Source organism: Saccopteryx leptura, chromosome 12 (genome assembly GCF_036850995.1).
Source record: "Saccopteryx leptura isolate mSacLep1 chromosome 12, mSacLep1_pri_phased_curated, whole genome shotgun sequence".
In the NCBI taxonomy this organism is placed as follows: Eukaryota; Metazoa; Chordata; class Mammalia; order Chiroptera; family Emballonuridae; genus Saccopteryx; species Saccopteryx leptura.
This window is the reverse complement of record NC_089514.1, coordinates 48,841,731-48,858,847: the sequence shown is the minus strand read 5'-3', so window position 1 is coordinate 48,858,847 and position 17,117 is coordinate 48,841,731. Positions and strand designations below refer to the sequence as shown.

The window sequence follows — 17,117 nt, the reverse complement described above, 5'->3', positions numbered from 1 at the left end:
GTTCTCTCTGAGTGACACCTCTGCTCTGAGGTCCTCATAGTCATCAAGGTCAGGGGTCAGGAAACTTTTTGGCTGAGAGAGCCATGAATGCCACATATTTTAAAATGTAATTCCATGAGAGCCATACAATGACCTGTGTACATTACGTATTATCCAATAAAAATTTGATGTTGTCCCGGAGGACAGCTGTGATTGGCTCCAGCCACCCACAACCATGAACATGAGCTGTAGGAAATGAATGGATTGTAATACATGAGAATGTTTTATATTTTTAACGTTATTATTTATTTTTATTAAAGATTTGTCTGTGAGCCAGATGCAGCCATCAAAAGAGCCACATCTGGCTCGCGAGCCATAGGTTCCCGACCCCTGACCGAGGTGGTGGAAGTGCAGCAAGCTAGCCTTCAGGAATGTTTGCCACAGGGAAGGTCATAGAGCTCTCTGTCTTTAGAATGTCACAGAGAATTAACAACAAATAGAAAAATCTTAAAAGTCTCTCATGGACTTTTGAATAGTGACTCACACAAATCAGAAAAAAAAGAAAGAAAAAAAGACTGATAGCAACAGTGGGAACTTAGAAATCAAATGAGCAATCTCTTCAAAAATCTGAGGGAAAATGATTTCCAGCTGTTCTATGTGCAAAATAATTTTTAGGAATGAGCATAAAGATATTTTAGTATATACAAGGTCCCAAATATTACTTCTATTTTACCCTTTCCTAGGAAGTGAACTCTCAGAATATAAACTGTACTAAATCGAGAAGGTAAACTAAGAACTCAGAGCACAGAGAATTGAGGACATAGCTGCTCTGACAACTAAGACAAAGGCATTTCCAGGAAGAGGTGGAAAGGAAGTTTCAGGGTAACTAGCATGTCAGGGACCTGGGACATAAACCACTTATGGGTCAGGAGGAACCAAAGGCGTAGGGAAGCAAATGATCACCACCAGGAAAAAATAAGTTGTACCAGAAAGAAAGCACTCAGGTACTTCCTGGCTCTGCTGTTTGGAAACTTTATAAAAATGATGTAAACAGTCAATAATATTAAAAAAAGAATTATATTAGTTGAGAGAAGAAAAGCATTAGGGAGATAATAGTTGGGATGGGTGACGTGGTATTGCTTGTGGAAGTAGTATATAAAAGCTACATATGGTCTTCCACAGGAGGAAATAAAAGGATAATATATAAATTAAAGCAATTTTTAAAAACCAAGGAATAGCACAATAAGTATGTTATCTGGACAGTTCCCAGTGTTTTTTCCTGGAAAGGGACATGAGGATGGGAGAAGATGGAGAAAATAAGGCAACTGTCTTTTAATTTCTTTAACTTTAAAATACAAACATTCGCTATCCAAACACATTTTTAAACAGCATTCTATTTCTGTTGAGCTGGGCTCAGTAACTCCCGACCAATCCTTCCCCCCCCATCTTGTGACTCTTACCTTACTCTTGGTTTACTGAACCATCTTCATTTTCTATAGCATTTCTCTGGCAACCTGTGTTCTCAAGGATCCAGGTTTATTTTCTACTTTACTGAAGAAACTGCAGCTGCTATTGATCTCAAAATCTCTACAAAAATAAAATACTTGCTTCACCTAAGTACTAAAATCCCTCACTTGGAATTCTTAGCTTTTATGAAGGTATTTTCATGCATGGATATTTGTTCAAATTGATGTTTACAGTAGGAGATGGGTGTTAGAAATCACTAGAACTGCTATTTTGCTGACATCATTCCTGTTTAGTCTAAAAATCTGAGAAGTCTTTATAAATAGTTGCTATGTAATTCTGTGCATCAGAAGACCAACACACCCACATTTGCATCCTGGTTGGTAATTTGACCAAGATGTTGTAACCAGGTATTTACCAGATCCCAGTCACCTCTACTGTCAACCTAGAACACACTCCCTGTTAAAATGATCTTAATCAATATATTTTTTAAAAAATCCATGGGGAACTTTAGTGTAATAGTATATACAAAAGAAAGAAAATAGAATCATATATTCAGATAATAAAAGGTCAAAGAAACTTAGATTGGAAGATTCTTTGTAGATTTTCTGGTGCAATTTCCCATTTTAGCTAAGAAGCTGAGATGACATTAAGAGTTACTTTCTCAGCCCTGGCCGGTTGGCTCAGCGGTGAACATCCACCTGGCGTGTGGAAGTCCCAGGTTCAATTCCTGGCCAGGGCACACAGGAGAAGTGACCATCTGCTTCTCCACCCCTCCCCCTCTCCTTCCTCTCTGTCTCTCTCTTCCCCTCCCGCAGCCAAGGCTCCATTGGAGCAAAGGTGGCCTGGGCGCTGGGGATGACTCCATGGCCTCTGCCTCAGGCGCTAGAATGGCTCTGGTTGTGGCAGAGCAACACCCCAGATGGGCAGAGCATCGCCCCCTGGTGGGCATGCCGGGTGGATCCCATTCGGGCGCATGCGAGAGTCTGTCTGCCTCCCTGCTTCTCACTTCAGAAAAATAGAAAAGAAAAAAAGTTACTTTCTCAATGTCGGACAGTAAGAGAACAGGGACCATGTTCAGTCTTCTGATTCTAAAATCTGAGAGAGATATTAAAAATTAGTTTATCTACATTATTTATTTTTCAGATGAGGAAACAGAGCTCCCAACTGTTCATACAGAGTTTGGCTTGTGGGAGAGAAGGGGCCACATAGTGAATCTGACAAGCTTAGGGGAAGCCTCCAAGATTGCCTCATTACCCCGGGGGCCACTCACCACATAGGGTGGTCTGAACGTACTAAAAGTTCCTAACTAAAAGTGGGTCATGGAGGGTAGAGAAGTCCTATCCTGTCTCTTACTTAACAAAGGTCAATCTTTTGTTTTGAAATTGTTATTTTTGTGCAACTAAGATAACATACCTTTGAAATGTCAGAGTAATCTTTTCCAGAGCACAGACCACATTGTTACCTTATTGCCCACATCCCACCTAGATGTACTATAAATATTCATTATTAATTATCTTGTACCCACCTGTTTATCCTGTACACACCCAACTAAAAGATGTGTCTTTTCATTTTGTTTTTTATCCAATCTCAGAGGTTTCCCCAATTTACTTTCCCCGCCCTCCCTAATCTACCACCGACGAAGTGCATGTAACTCTCCTCACGCTCCTCCTTTGATTCTAACGTATAAAATAAGGTGCAGAACTGCCAGTGTTTTGAGCAACAGCTCAATCTGTGGAGATTTTGCTTCCCAGCAACTGTCATCAGTTTGGTTCAAATAATTCTTTGTTTGTTTGTTTTTTGTTTTGTGACAGAGACAGAGAGAGACAGAGAGAGGGACAGACAGGCCAGAAGGGAGAGAGATGAGAAGCCTCAATTTTTTGTTGCGGCACCTTAGTTGTTCATTGATTGCTTTCTCATATGTGCCCTGACCAGGGGGCTACTGCAGACCAAGTGACCCCCTGCTTAAGCCAGAAACCCCAGGCTCAAGTTGGTGAGCCTTGCTCAGACCAGATGAGCCCACACTCAAGCCGGCGACCTTGGGGTCTCGAACCTGGGTCCTGCGCATCCCAGTCCAACGCTCTATCCACTGTGCCACTGCCTGTTCAGGCTCAAATATTAATAAATCTTACAAGACTTTTTCTTAAGTTGGTCATTCTTTCATCAACAGCTTTTAAAATCTTAGCCATAAAAGAATTTTGTACCCATTTTATAGATGGGGAATCTGAGGCATGGAGAGGTTAATAATTTATTCAAGGTCACAAAACTAATACATAGCACTCCAATTCAATTATATTTAATGCCATATAGCCTGCAATTTTCACACTTGGGAACTGCTATCAGGAAAAACATTTTCATGAAGCGTCCTTCCTAAACATTTTTTTTTGGAGGAGAAATTATAAAGAGTAAAGACAATTCTAAAAGTAAAGACAAGTCTAAGCTTTTGTCTAAAAGGGAGGGAAGATGTATAGAAACTCACTCATTTAAACCCTTACTAACTGTTGACTATATCCAGACTTTGAGCTTGGCACTAGGATACAAAGATTAATAAAATACAGTGTGTAGTAAGTTGTGGTTTTGTTGAGAAAAGACAGACTATAAAATAATGGAAGGGCTTCAATGGATAAGTAGACACTTTCTAATCAAACAAGAGGGAGAAAATTCAGTACAAGCAGAAAGAACAGCATGAATAAATACAGAGGCAGAAAGTAATAATATATTTGGGAAATTACAAAATTTGTTTTTAGGAAGTAGCAAAGAATGAGGAAAATGGCTGGAGACTAGATTTGAAGCTCCTTGAATGATATTCTAAGGATCTTAAATTTATTATGTACACACAAAAGAATCATTAAGTAATTTAAGTAGAGGAAGTAATGGGATAAGAGCTTTCACTTTGAAAGGGTCATATTAAAAGCAGTAAATTGGGATGAGAGTCTACATAGAAGACTAATAAAACAATACTTGAAAGGCGTAAGGTTCTGACCCAAAATTTGCATTTTGCCTAATGAAGAGAAGGTGGGCTCATTCCAGACGGAGGTTGAGTTAGTAGGAAAGTACTTGCAGTGTGTGGTGGCAGCGGGGTCAAGGGGCTGTGAAACTGAGAAGCAAGGCCTCAGACTCATGACCTGGAGTGGGAGAAACACTGGAGCTAAAGTTGTTTGATGGCACTCTGGAACTCAGCCTGAGGAGTGAGAGGAGGAGTAATGAAAACTAAATAAGAACTGAAATCTCAGTAAAAGCAGAGCTAAAACATTAAAGGCCAAGGGGAACGGGAGGCTTAGCATTTCTGTTCTATTGGCTCTGATTGAAGTGACAACTCTAGTACAAAGCTGACAAATCACAGAGCAGATAGCAAGGGCACACACAACCCTCTATTAGGAAGTATTCAAGCTCCTCATTTGTAGTTTCCCCCACTTCTCATTTCAGCCTGGGGTTTGGTTCCGAAGGAAGTGCAGAGTCAGGGCAGCACTGCCGGGTCACAGGGTTGGAGGACAGATGAAGGGATAGAACAGGGAACAAGAACAGGACTCCACTGCCAATAGCCACCAACGCATAAGCATTAGATTGACTTCATCTAAAGTTCTCAACTGGATTCAGTTAAAGGAGGCCCTCATCAGGAAGAAGCAATGACTAAAATAAGTGTGTGAACCTGCCTTTTGGTGAACATATTTATACTTTATCTTGTTTGACCAGAAGGTGTATAGAATATAATTGCATTATGACAGTTTAAAGAGATATAGAACCGAGAGAGAAAGAGAGTTCTAAGACTAAACCAGCAGAGAACTAGGAGACTCTCCAAGAAATAATTGGGGTAGCTTTCTCAATTAAAAACAATCGTTACTGAGAAATGGCCACTCGTTGCTTTTATGGCTTATATGCCCTGGAAAAACATGGATTTGATGTAAGCAAAAAGAGAAGGCTTCTATTTTATTCTGGCACACATCATACAACAACTGTTTTTAAAAATATATGTGATGTGTAAAGCCTTCTCAAGAACACACCAAGATCAGGAAATATTTCAGGTAAGACTGATCCTAATCTTCTTTTCTTTCTTTTTCACATAGGTGCCTACTGCTAAGCTGTGCACACAAAATACTCCTTTTTACCATTGCAAATAGGAGTAATAAATATTCATCTGTAGCCAACTTCCACACAGCAATATTAGAGACTATACATATCATAATCAAAAGTACATTATGCAAATTTGACCCTTCCTTAAATAATGAGCTCCAAAAATACTAATGTCCCATGTAATTAATAGATATTTTAAAATTTATTGGTATTATTCTCCTTTTATTACTGTTAACAAGAATTAAGTCAGTTATCAGGATTCTACTATAATTTAACCATTGAGTCACTTAGATTAAGTACCCAAACTGCTGCTCTTGGTTGTAAAGACTTGAATCAGAACACTTTGCCTGTGCCCATGACGCCTATTTATAATGTAAATCGTTTTAAACCTTGTTGTTCAATTAAAAGTTAAAATGTTTAACTGAAATTTTAACTTCTCATTCAGTTTCCTGTTTAGTAAATTATTTTTTTCTGGCTCCCATAAAACAGAACTATGTGTTTTCCTTGAAAACAGGAAGAATAAATAGTAACAACACAAAAGGTAAACCTTAAGGAGAAAGTATTATAAAAAATGAGCATTTTTTTTTTTTTTAGATCAGATCTTCAAGGGAAACTACAGGGCAAACTATAAAGTTCAATCAAAATAACTTCTTTTTATTAACAAGATAATATGATAAGGCAGAGATGAAACCACATCACTCTACCTTTTATATTGCTTTATTATATTTTTAAACCAATCAAAGAAACTCAATGATGGATAAACTTCATTTTATACAGTGTATTTGGGATTAAATATAAGATTTAATCCCAAATATAATCTTGAATTTATTATGCAGCTCACACTTAAAATGCATATAAATATGTATATATAATATAAATCAAAGAAAATGGTATATTTAACAAAGTGTTTAAAATAGTACATTATGGAAAAATCAAGCTTAGTTTATAGTCCTATCTCCTCCGCGTCCCCTCCAACCCTAAAAAACCTCCTTTATAGATTTATAACAAGTTATAAAGCAAATTATATGGGACATTTGTCAATGATTCTAGTCAGTTTAAATTCATACACAATACTGAAATATTGAATATTATTCAATTATGAATTTGAATCCCTTACTAGATGTTCTTTAAGCAAAATTTATGATGATGGTAGTCTATTATATAAGAGAAAAAGTCAAATCATCCCATTTATTTTAGGAGACATCCAGAATATATAAATAAAAAGTTTGGAATATATATTTTTAACTACATTTATATAAGTTCAACTTAGATGCATATCTGCTGGCTTTAGGCAAATATGTTGATTTATGATAATTCCCAGATTCTTAATAACCTGTCATTGAGATATTTTCTATGTATTAAGTAGAAGGGGCCCTCAATTTATAAATAACTTTCACCAAGTAGAATTAAAATTTTATTCTGTATATTGTATATCTGCCAATGATATATTTTTATATAATAAATTACTTTTTTATGGTATAAGTACAAAAAAGCGAATTAATTCCTTAACGATTGTGTACTTCGTAGTTATTATACAGAGACTATTCTCCTCTTGTGGTTCTATTTATCATAAAATTGCTAGCATAAGAGGAATGAAATTTTGTGTTAAAATACTCAACGTGCTGAGCATACCATAGTGTTTACAAAGACAATTACAAAGAAATTCTATTAGAATCTTACCACCAAAGTTGTGGAAAGTGGGTTTCATGAAAGTAGGTTTAATTACTGAAATAACAACAAAAAAAGTTTCATGAGAAAAAGAAAACGCTCTCCTCTCTCTCTTCTCTCTAAAAATGAATAAACTAAAAAAAAAAATTAAAAAAAAAAGCCTGACCTGTGGTGGCGCAGTGGATAAAGCATCGACCTGGAAATGCTGAGGTCGCCGGTTCGAAACCCTGGGCTTGCCTGGTCAAGGCACATATGGGAGTTGATGCTTCCAGCTCCTCCCCCCAGTCTCTCTCTCTCCTCTCTCTCTTCTCTCTAAAAATGAATAAACTAAAAAAAAAAAAAAATTAAAAAGAAAACAGCCCCTGACATTCAGAGCCTGTCCTGGTGCTATCTGCTAGTCTTATTGTTTCTGAAAACAGGTGTGGCCCCCATAGTCAGGCCTTGGTGTTCTCTTGTGAGCATAAAAATTTTACAGAACATTGACTCCAGACAAGGCCACATGATCATGATGGACTATTGGCCAAATAAGTTTGTAAAATATGATTTTTATGTTTGCTCGCTTATAGTTTGCATTGGGGGCTGGGCAGCGCCAGGTATGTGTGATCTGTGAAATTGCAAATTATCTTTCTGCTTGGGAAGGGTCATTGTTTTGTTCATGTTTGCTGGAGGAGAGGTTTTCATGCCAGAAAGTTTTGAAAAAAGGAGAAAGAAGAAGGAGGAGAAGCAGAACGAAGCCATGTTTGCAGAGTGAGAGAGAATGCAGAGTGCTGAAGAAGAAGCTATGTTTTGCAGAGAGAGAGAAGGTGTGCAGATGGGGAACCAGAGGTGAGGGGCTTTGTAAGCTCCACTAAGACTGGGGGTGAGGGGGGCTTTGATTCTAGGAGAAACCGGAGAAGATTCTCCTGGTTGTGAAACAGGAGAATGTGTCAGGGCTTTGGTAGTCTGAATGGTGAAAGGTAACTGTTTCCCCTGTGTGTGTGCTTGTTGGCTCCTGCGAGACTTTAATAAAGGAATGACCCAGCATTTTTTGGCTCCACTGTTTTCTTTACCATCTGCCGGAATCCAATGTGAACCTGCATGTGCCTGGCCACAATGGCAGTGGCCCCTGGCCTTGTATGGACCAAGACAAAAACAAGATGCTCTGTCTGAATACGGATCAATTATGAACACTCTCTAAGCCATAGATACCACACATTTTTGGTTATTCTCATGCACACTAATTTTTTAAGAACTTCCTTGCTAAATCTAGCCTGATTTAAACAGCTTTCAGAACTGAGCTGAGTGCTATGAGATAAAACTTCTAATTCTCCAGTTTCCAGCATTCATTTGCCAGTCCTTGTTTTCCAAAGGAAAAGATTTAAAACTCGATTAGACTCAGCTTGGCTTGTCTATCACCGTGCATATCCTTTCCTAATCTTAACTTGCCCTCAACCCTTTGCCTACATAGCACACTCCTGCTGGGCGGCCAGGCCAGGAACCTGATCCTACTGCTCATTTCATTTCCCTCACCACCAGGTCACAACCCAGAAGACAGGCAAATTAGTACTACAGTTGTTTTTACCGGTTCTAATACTGGATTACTTCCCCAATAAACTCTTCTTCATTCTTGAAATTTTTAGATCACATTTGAAGCTACTTTTTAAAAATCATAGTTTGAATTATTAACTTTGTTTTTTAAAAACAGTTATTTATGCCTTTACAGAAATCTCATTAACACGGGCTAATGTTCACTAATCTGTAGCCCTTTCAAGAATAAAACAAGTATCTTAAGCATTCTTAGTCTGAAATTTTAATTGGGATAAAAAGAGAAAATCAACAAAACAAGAACCTAATACTTCCCCTAAAGTAGCTCACAGCTTGTCTAGGAAGATAGATTCATAAACGGACAATCATAATACCTTGTGACTTCTATGCAAAGGTGAGGAGAGTGTATGCTGGGTACGGAAGGCTGTTAAAGGACAGCTGATGGAGGAAGTTGTAGCTTACTTGCAAGTTATGAGATACAGGTGTGATTTTAGAGGAAAAGCTTTCATTTTTTCACCATTATGATATTAGCTGAGGTTATGTTATAGATGGCTATATTATGTTGAGGTAAATTCCTTCTATAGCCATTTTATTGAGTATTTTAATCATAAGTGGATGTTGTATCTCATCCAGTGCTTTTCTGCATCTGTTCTTAAGCTCATACGATGTTACCCTTTGTGGTGTGGATGTGCTGTACAACACTGATCTCTTTGCATATGCTGAACCATCCTTGTGCCTCTGGAATGAGCCCCACTTGATCATAATGTATTATTTTTAAATGTCTTGTTAATTTGCTTTGCTAGTATTTTATTTAGGACTTGTGCATCTGTATTCATTAGAAACATTAGTTTGTAGTTTTCTTTTTTGTGTTATCCTTGCAAGGTTTTGTTATCAGTGTTTATGTTGGCCTTATAAAATGTATTGAAAATATTGCCTTTTCAGTTTTTTAGAAGAGTTTGAGAAGGCTAGATATCAAATCTCTGAATGTTTGGTTGAATTCACTAGCGAAGCCATCTGGTCCTGAATTTTGATTTTTAGGAGATTTTAATGGTTGTTTCAATTTACTCACTGTTGACTGGTTTATTTAGATTTTCAGATTTTTCATTATTCAGTCTAAGAAGGTTATGTATTTCTAAAAACCTGTAAATTATTCTAGGTTATTGACCTTGGTGGCATTTAGTCTTTCATAGTATTCTAGTATAATTCTTTGTATTTCTGTAATGTCTATAGTAACTTCTCTTTTATTTTTTATTTTGTTTATATCAGTCTTTTCTCTCTTTTTTTTTTTAGTGAGTCCAGCCAGGGGTTGCCTATTTTATTAACCTTTTCAAAGAACCAGATCTTTCTTGTATTAATTTTTTTGCACACAATGCAATATACAGAACATGTATGATAGAAACATATACTTGAAATGTACATTCACCCAATAAATTTAAATTAAAAAAAAGTTGCCAAAATTTAGAGGTCTGGGTAAAGGGAACAAAGGCATTCCTCCAAAAGTTTATGTTTCATAAAAAATATGTTTTATAAGCAAACATACAGCTGGGGGGACATAGATATCTGGGTGAAGCTTTGGTGTATTGTATGAGTTCTGGGAAGCTGAGATTGCACTGGAGAGGGGGCACAGGCGACAGAATAAGACCTAATATAAGGCAGAATACACCACACTGACATTTGTGCCTAAATACCTAGAAATTCTTTTCAAGAACTCATCTTAAATGCAATATAGAGCTACTCAGGAATTTTAAGGAAGGAGTGCATGATAAAATTTGAGATTAGGAAAATGCTCTGGCACAACGAGGAGAATAGATTTGGAGGAGTGGCCAGAGGAAATCTTTGGAAATAATCTAAGCAAGAAATTATATGGTCTGAATTACGACAGTGGCTGGGGAGAAAAAAGTTGGAAAATATTTCAGAAATATGTAGCACAAACAGGGAGATATTTAGAAGGTAGTGTGAATAGCTAAACTTTGGTAAGTAATTAGCTAGGGAGTGAGAAATACAAACCAAGAATTTGTCCTAGGTTTCAGGCTGGAGTGACAAGACAACAGAAAAGACTGGAGAGGGAAATAACAAAACTAGATTTGGGATTGCGTTGGGTTAGTTCTTGCTGGCATTTTCATTAACTAGCTGCAAACATTTCTGGTTTCTTAATCTGTCTTAGTCTGTTGATACATTCTTAAAAAGAGAAAAACATTGCCTACGTTAAATTCATTATGAGAATAAAATAATAATAGTTAACGCTTCTTTTATTATGTGGAAAGTACTTGTACACTTTACATATAGTGACTTGCTTATTTTGAACAGTTACTCTATGAAGTAGATACTTTTATTATATTTCTTTTACAGATGAGGAAGCAGAGAGGTTAACAAATATAGACTTAAATATAGATAAGATCACTCAGTAGGTGTTGATGGGGAGGGACACGTAGAAAAACTCGAGAAAGGAAAAGTTGGGGAATGACAATCAAATGGCTAGGCAAGGATATAAAAGCTCCCTTAACTTCAACATGCCCCCAAATCTTCACTTGTAAAAATTAATGGGTTTTGGTTTAAGAGTATTAGAACTATGACTACTTCCAATGTTTATAGCTTTTGCTACGAACATGTGTGAACATTGGTAGAGCAGCTGAAAGTAGACTTTTAGCCTTAAACCTCAGAAAACAAGAACAAAAAAACCCAGGCTCATAGTTGTTGCTTTGCCATGGTAAATAATTATTAAGTAGTTTACTCTTTCACAAAAGACCATTCAGATTGTCTCAATTGCTTTTGTTTATCTACAGGATTTCAGCTTAAGAAATGCTCTTGCTGTTACTATGTACAGAAGTTCTGCGTGGGAGAGTTCAGCAAGAAAACAAAATGACATCTTTAACACTCAGTAGGGATATTAATGGGGTAGAGAAGATAGTGCTGATATTTATAGGGAAGCTTCCCTTCAGTTTGTCTTATATACTAGGATTTATTTTTTCTTGTCTAACCTTGTTTTTCCTGACATCATGTGGTAAAACAGAATTTTATCGAGCTGTTACAATAGGACTGCAGTGTAAGGATGTAGTGCACAGAGGTATGGAAGACTAATGGTGAAGACACTTTCAAGAAACTCCCAATGAGGCCAAGAAGGAATTCTGACCAGTGGATTGAAGAAGAAACAGATAATGACCGCACCTCTATTACTAGCCAGCCCCACCTCCACCCCCAGAGAAGGTTTTGAGGGCATATTTGACTAGGCTAGCAAAGAACGGCTACTAGATATGCTACAGTTTCACATAAAATGAGGAGTGGAGAAATCACAGCCCACAACTGGAGGCAAGGTGAGCATACTTTGAAGATGACTGCTGGACCCAAAGTAGAATTGACTTAATTAAGAGATTTTCTCTAGCTTATCTGAAACTTGGTACGCTCAGTGAAGAGATCTAAGAGAGTGAACAGAGAAGCAAGCACATCTAAGCTTTGCATGTATACTGGTGAAAAGGATTAAGATTTCAGTGGAGCCCTGGCCTTGTAGCTCAGTTGGTTATGCCAAGGTTGTGGGTTCGATCCCTGGTCAGGGCGCATACAAGTGCATAAACAAGTGAAAGAACAAATCAATGTTTTTTTCTCTCTCTAAAATCAATAAATAAAATTTATAAAAATTAAAAAAAAAAAGACAGTGGAATCAGGCGAAATGAATGAACTTCTTGGGTTCACTCACTGAGAAATTATTAGTGTCCGTGAGTTTAAAAAAAGTATAAATTGAATTATAGGATATTTCTCTATTAAATTTTTAATGATGATTTTTTGTATATCACACACGCGCGCGCGCATACACACACACACACACACACACACACACACACACACACACACACACACTGAGAAGGGCAGGGATAGTGAGAAAACTCATATATCTATATACAATTGACCCTTGAACAACACAGGTTTGACCTGTAAGGGTCTACTTACATGTGGGTTTTGTCAATAAACACCTGTACTGTTTTCAATCTGCTGTTGGGAGTCCTCAGATGGGGAGGCCAACTGTATGTATTGATCTATGTCAGTTTTGTAGGTGACCCAAGCACCCATGGATCTTGGTATCTTTAGGAGTGCTAATTCCCCTTGGATACTGAGGGACAATTTAAATTTTGGAGCAGTTAGAAATTATACACACATTTTCAACTGTACAGGAGATGGGTACCTGTAAACTTCATGTTGTTCAAGTGTCAAATGTATTATTTAAAAATGTATTATTTTTAAAGTAGAGATATGTCAATTTGAGTATTTCAAAAAGAGCGCTAAACCTGAGAAATTTAAGAAATAGATTTGTAAATTGTTGAAGTGAACAAAAATTTAAAAAATTTTAGTTATAGGCCTTAGTGGAAGCTGAACATGTTCGGTTAGAAGAGATTCAGAGGTAATTTTTTTGAATAAATGAATTAGATCTATCCATTGAGTGCTTATTATGTGTCAGGCACTGCACATTGCTGACACTAAGTTGCAAATGACCCCTGCCTTCCTGGACTTATCAGCCCAGTGGGAGGTGCCAGCTTCAAGTAATAGCAAAGGTCTGTATGCAGTGTCCTTATCACTGTATATGGCCCTTATCACAGCCGTGTCCTCCTGCATTATATTTGCCCATCTATGTGTCTGCTCACATATAACTTTTGACCATGCAGCTCTTAAAAGGATGAGGCTTGTAGAAACTAGAGGTTTCCATAGAAACCAGAGGTCTGCCCCTTATGAGACCAAGCTAAAATTTAGATTAGTGTTTGTTCTCCATTTCAGACAAAACAATTAAACCAGAAATACATTTAGAAAGCTATCACAACCACCTGTACAAAGTTTCTAGATCCTTATAAAAATTCAGTGCAATATTGTTTCTAATAATAGAAGTGTCTGTCTCACACATGCTCATAAATATTTTTTAGCAAATGTGCCAATGAATAAATAAATCAGAATGATAGTGACTCCATTATTTATTCAATAAAAATGGTGGTTTTATTTGCTGTTTTAGGATTCATTCTTAAAGTAAGAATACTTGTCAAAAAAGATTCTGCTTGCTTACTAAAAGTTTATGTCTGCTCTAAACAAATACTATGCTTAGGGTCCATCCATGCTATGGGACCACCAGACTGTATAAACTACCTTTTGTCATTTATAAAACTTCCTAGAACGAGACCAAGAAGGACACATTTGTGGTCTTTACATTCCAAAGAAAGTGATAATGAAGTTCCAGAATAGAATGAAAATGAGCCACCAAGTAAATTTCTAGTAGACTATGTTCTCAATTTTTAAAACCATGACATGACTATAAATAGCCTTTCTGATTTCCAAAAATTAAAATGAGAGAAATGGAAGATTTAGATTTAGATTTCATGAGGAAAAAGAAACAGTATTAAGAAATGAAACTAATATATATATATATATATATATATATATATATATATATATATATATATATATATATATATATATATGACCCTGTCCTTATTTCAATTTTAAACCTCACAAGCACTGCAGGCAAACAATGCCTTTCTATTTGAGCACACTCTGGAGTCCTTACGAATGTAGCCAAGCTGTCTGCTATGTCCCCTGTATGCTTGCCAATTTTCTGTCATTTCCTCCTTCAGATGATAGGGCTTGTGTGACAAAGGTCTCTGGATATATTTCAAAACATTTTAAACTACTTAACAGTGTACCACCAAGCACCTATTTAAAAGTGTTATTTATTCTCCACAAGGCTAAATTTGTCAGAAGACAGAGCAGCATTCCCCTGGCCTTCTCTGTAGAGAAATATAGAAAGCTCATGTGGAAGCCGTGGCATCCTAACTACCCTTCGGAAGGAAAAAATGTTTCCAGTGACTTAGCCAATTTCTGTGCTTTGACATACAACACACAAAACAGCAAAACTAATTATTTACTAAACTATATTTCTTTTGATATTCTCTATGCACTTCTGCTAGTTTTAGACTAATTTCTTTTCCTAATGAACAATTCATCGTGAGCTAAGAGAACATGCTGGGTTCAGCATTGTTAGGTTCTAGTAACCTGATGTGGAGACAGTCACTCCTTTCCCGGAGCTCCTGGCTCCCCATTCTCTATCATCCCGTTTAGGTTGTGGGATAGTGGCAACATACTTACAGTTACTATCCAAAAAGCAATAAAATACATACAGGTAAGTGACCAATAAAAAATATTTTTCCTTTTTTATTCATTTTAAAGTGTTTCTACTTGATTTCACAATTTTGTGGAGCTTAATTTAAAAATACTAAAAATATTAAATTCCTTAGTTAGTAATATTAACAACTTGTGCCTAAAGCAACATTAGCTATAGTTATATCCAAAGCAATATATAATATTATTAATGTATTTCTTCATTCTAAGATAAACATATTCTTCCATTTAGCTAGTCCACTCTGCAGTCTTATAGGGTCTCTGCCACAGATTTTTAGAACTTGAAAGCTTTTTCTTCCCCCCTTCCCTGTCTCTACAATGATTCTTGTAAATTCAGGAGCTCACTTTGTTATCCCCAGGTGGATATTGTTTGGTTATACTCAGGTGTTTGCTTTCTTTCTTAAGCCTTCAGAACAGTTCAGTACAAAGTTGTCATTGTCTTTTACAGGAGGATCTGATTCCAAATAATTGCTGTTTGTGTTGTGCATTTTTGAAAATATTTTACCTTTTCTCTTGTCAGGATTACAGGAGTGTCTCATCTATTGTCCAACAAATTCCATTTTTATTTTTTAGTCAGCTATACCCGAGAAAAGGTTGCCTATTTCTCTTCACCTGATCCAAAACCCACCGAGTGCTGAGCTTTTCTCATAAGAAGTGAACAAGAAATTAGCACATATGTAAGTATCAACCCAGAATGCTTTCATCTCCAAGCAAACACTCTCCAAAGAATAAAAGGAAGCGATCTTCTCTAAAGGTAATGAAGCCTACCCAATTCATTCCCAGGCTTTGTCAAACAGTTGAAGAGTAAGAGGAAATTGTTTTTTTTAATTAGTATTTAACTTTTATATTTAAATATTTATATCATTAAATTTCCTTTCTGCAGAAGTCACTATTGTATCATTTTCAGCAATGTTTCTGCCTCTTCTATAGCCATACTATGAAACACACCATGTTATAAAATTTTTCGTATGCAACAGATCCCCTTCCCCTGAAAGAAAGCATCTGGAGCCCAGTCAGTAAAACTTCCATGATCACTAATGATCAATACGTTTAGGTATGAAAAGATTTTTTTCCTTTCCTTTTAGGAGTCAATTTGTAAAGAGGATTGGATCTTTGAAATTATTTTTTAGATATACTTGTCAGTCTTGACAACACTGCAGAAAACACTTTTATAGTCTAATGAACAAAGGTCATCTAACTGCTAGTCTCACTAAAATGGTGTTTTTCTAATTTAGTAGAGAAAAATCAAATTGGTAAGATTTTTAGAGTATTATTTTTTAAACAGTAATTTTTAAAAAGTGTATGAGAAGTTAAACAATATTTTTTTAAAAAAAATACATGAAATCAGCCTAGGTTACTACATGCCAAACCAATTTAGAAAGCCTGAAAAAATAAAAATTTCCTATAAAATTATAGTTTTTGAAATAATTAGAAATTTAAATTTTGATACTTCTAAATAAAAAGCATGAAACTGTGCAAATGGAAATTTCATAGCATGAATGTAGAGACTAAAGAAAAAATTTGTTAAATATTTATTTCTTTATCCATTTAGCTGAAAGTTTATAATCTGTTAAAAGACAATTATTACACCAGAGAATATTTATCTTTTTAAACAGTTAAAAAATAATATTTTTCATTTACTAGATGATAGTCCATTAACTCTTTATAGTCACATTCCTAAATAAAAATAATTCTGCTCACCAATTTCTAGAAGATCTTGCTTGCCCAGAGGTAAGGTTTTAAGAGTGGCTTCGGACACTTTGTTGTAGGAGGAGGTGCAGAAAATAAACACATGATTTCTACAGCACAGCAGCTGAGAACTCAGAAATGAGGCATGGAGTCTTACCCATTCATCTGTCTTTAAGGTTATCCTGACATCTGAAAGCGACTGACATCCCAAAACTTCCAGCACTTCGGACGCATGCCTCACACAAGATAAATATAGATTCCTGACACCTGAGCCAGATGAAATTAAAGTTAACTTGAGAAATCTCACTATTTTGTGGCTCAGTGGAGGAAAATAAAACCCTTAATCTTCTTTTTGTTAAAACCTGTTATGCCCCCTACCATAAGCTGCTGTGCTTATAAAAAATGGTAATTCAAATAATTATTAATAATCAATTTGCTTCTCTCTATGATTATCATTTGTTTGATAGTGTTGAGACAGGTTCAAAATTTTTTTCTTGATTAGGTATAAAAGAAAGATAAAAAGTAAATATTAAGTATTATTTATTTATCAAACTTTTCTTTAGTAACTTTTG

At 36.1% G+C, this 17,117-nt stretch overlaps 1 protein-coding gene across 1 annotated transcript in view; it reads right to left on the bottom strand.

Annotated features, from left to right (window-relative positions):
• The window catches only part of CD36 (CD36 molecule (CD36 blood group)), a 78,970-nt gene extending 62,258 nt beyond the window's left edge, over positions 1 to 16,712 (bottom strand). Inside the window, exon 1 of the mRNA XM_066354268.1 lies at positions 16,558 to 16,712. The gene's annotated coding sequence lies outside the window, so the exon portion shown is untranslated. The remainder of the gene's footprint in view (positions 1 to 16,557) is intronic.
• Positions 16,713 to 17,117: the final 405 nt, after the last annotated feature.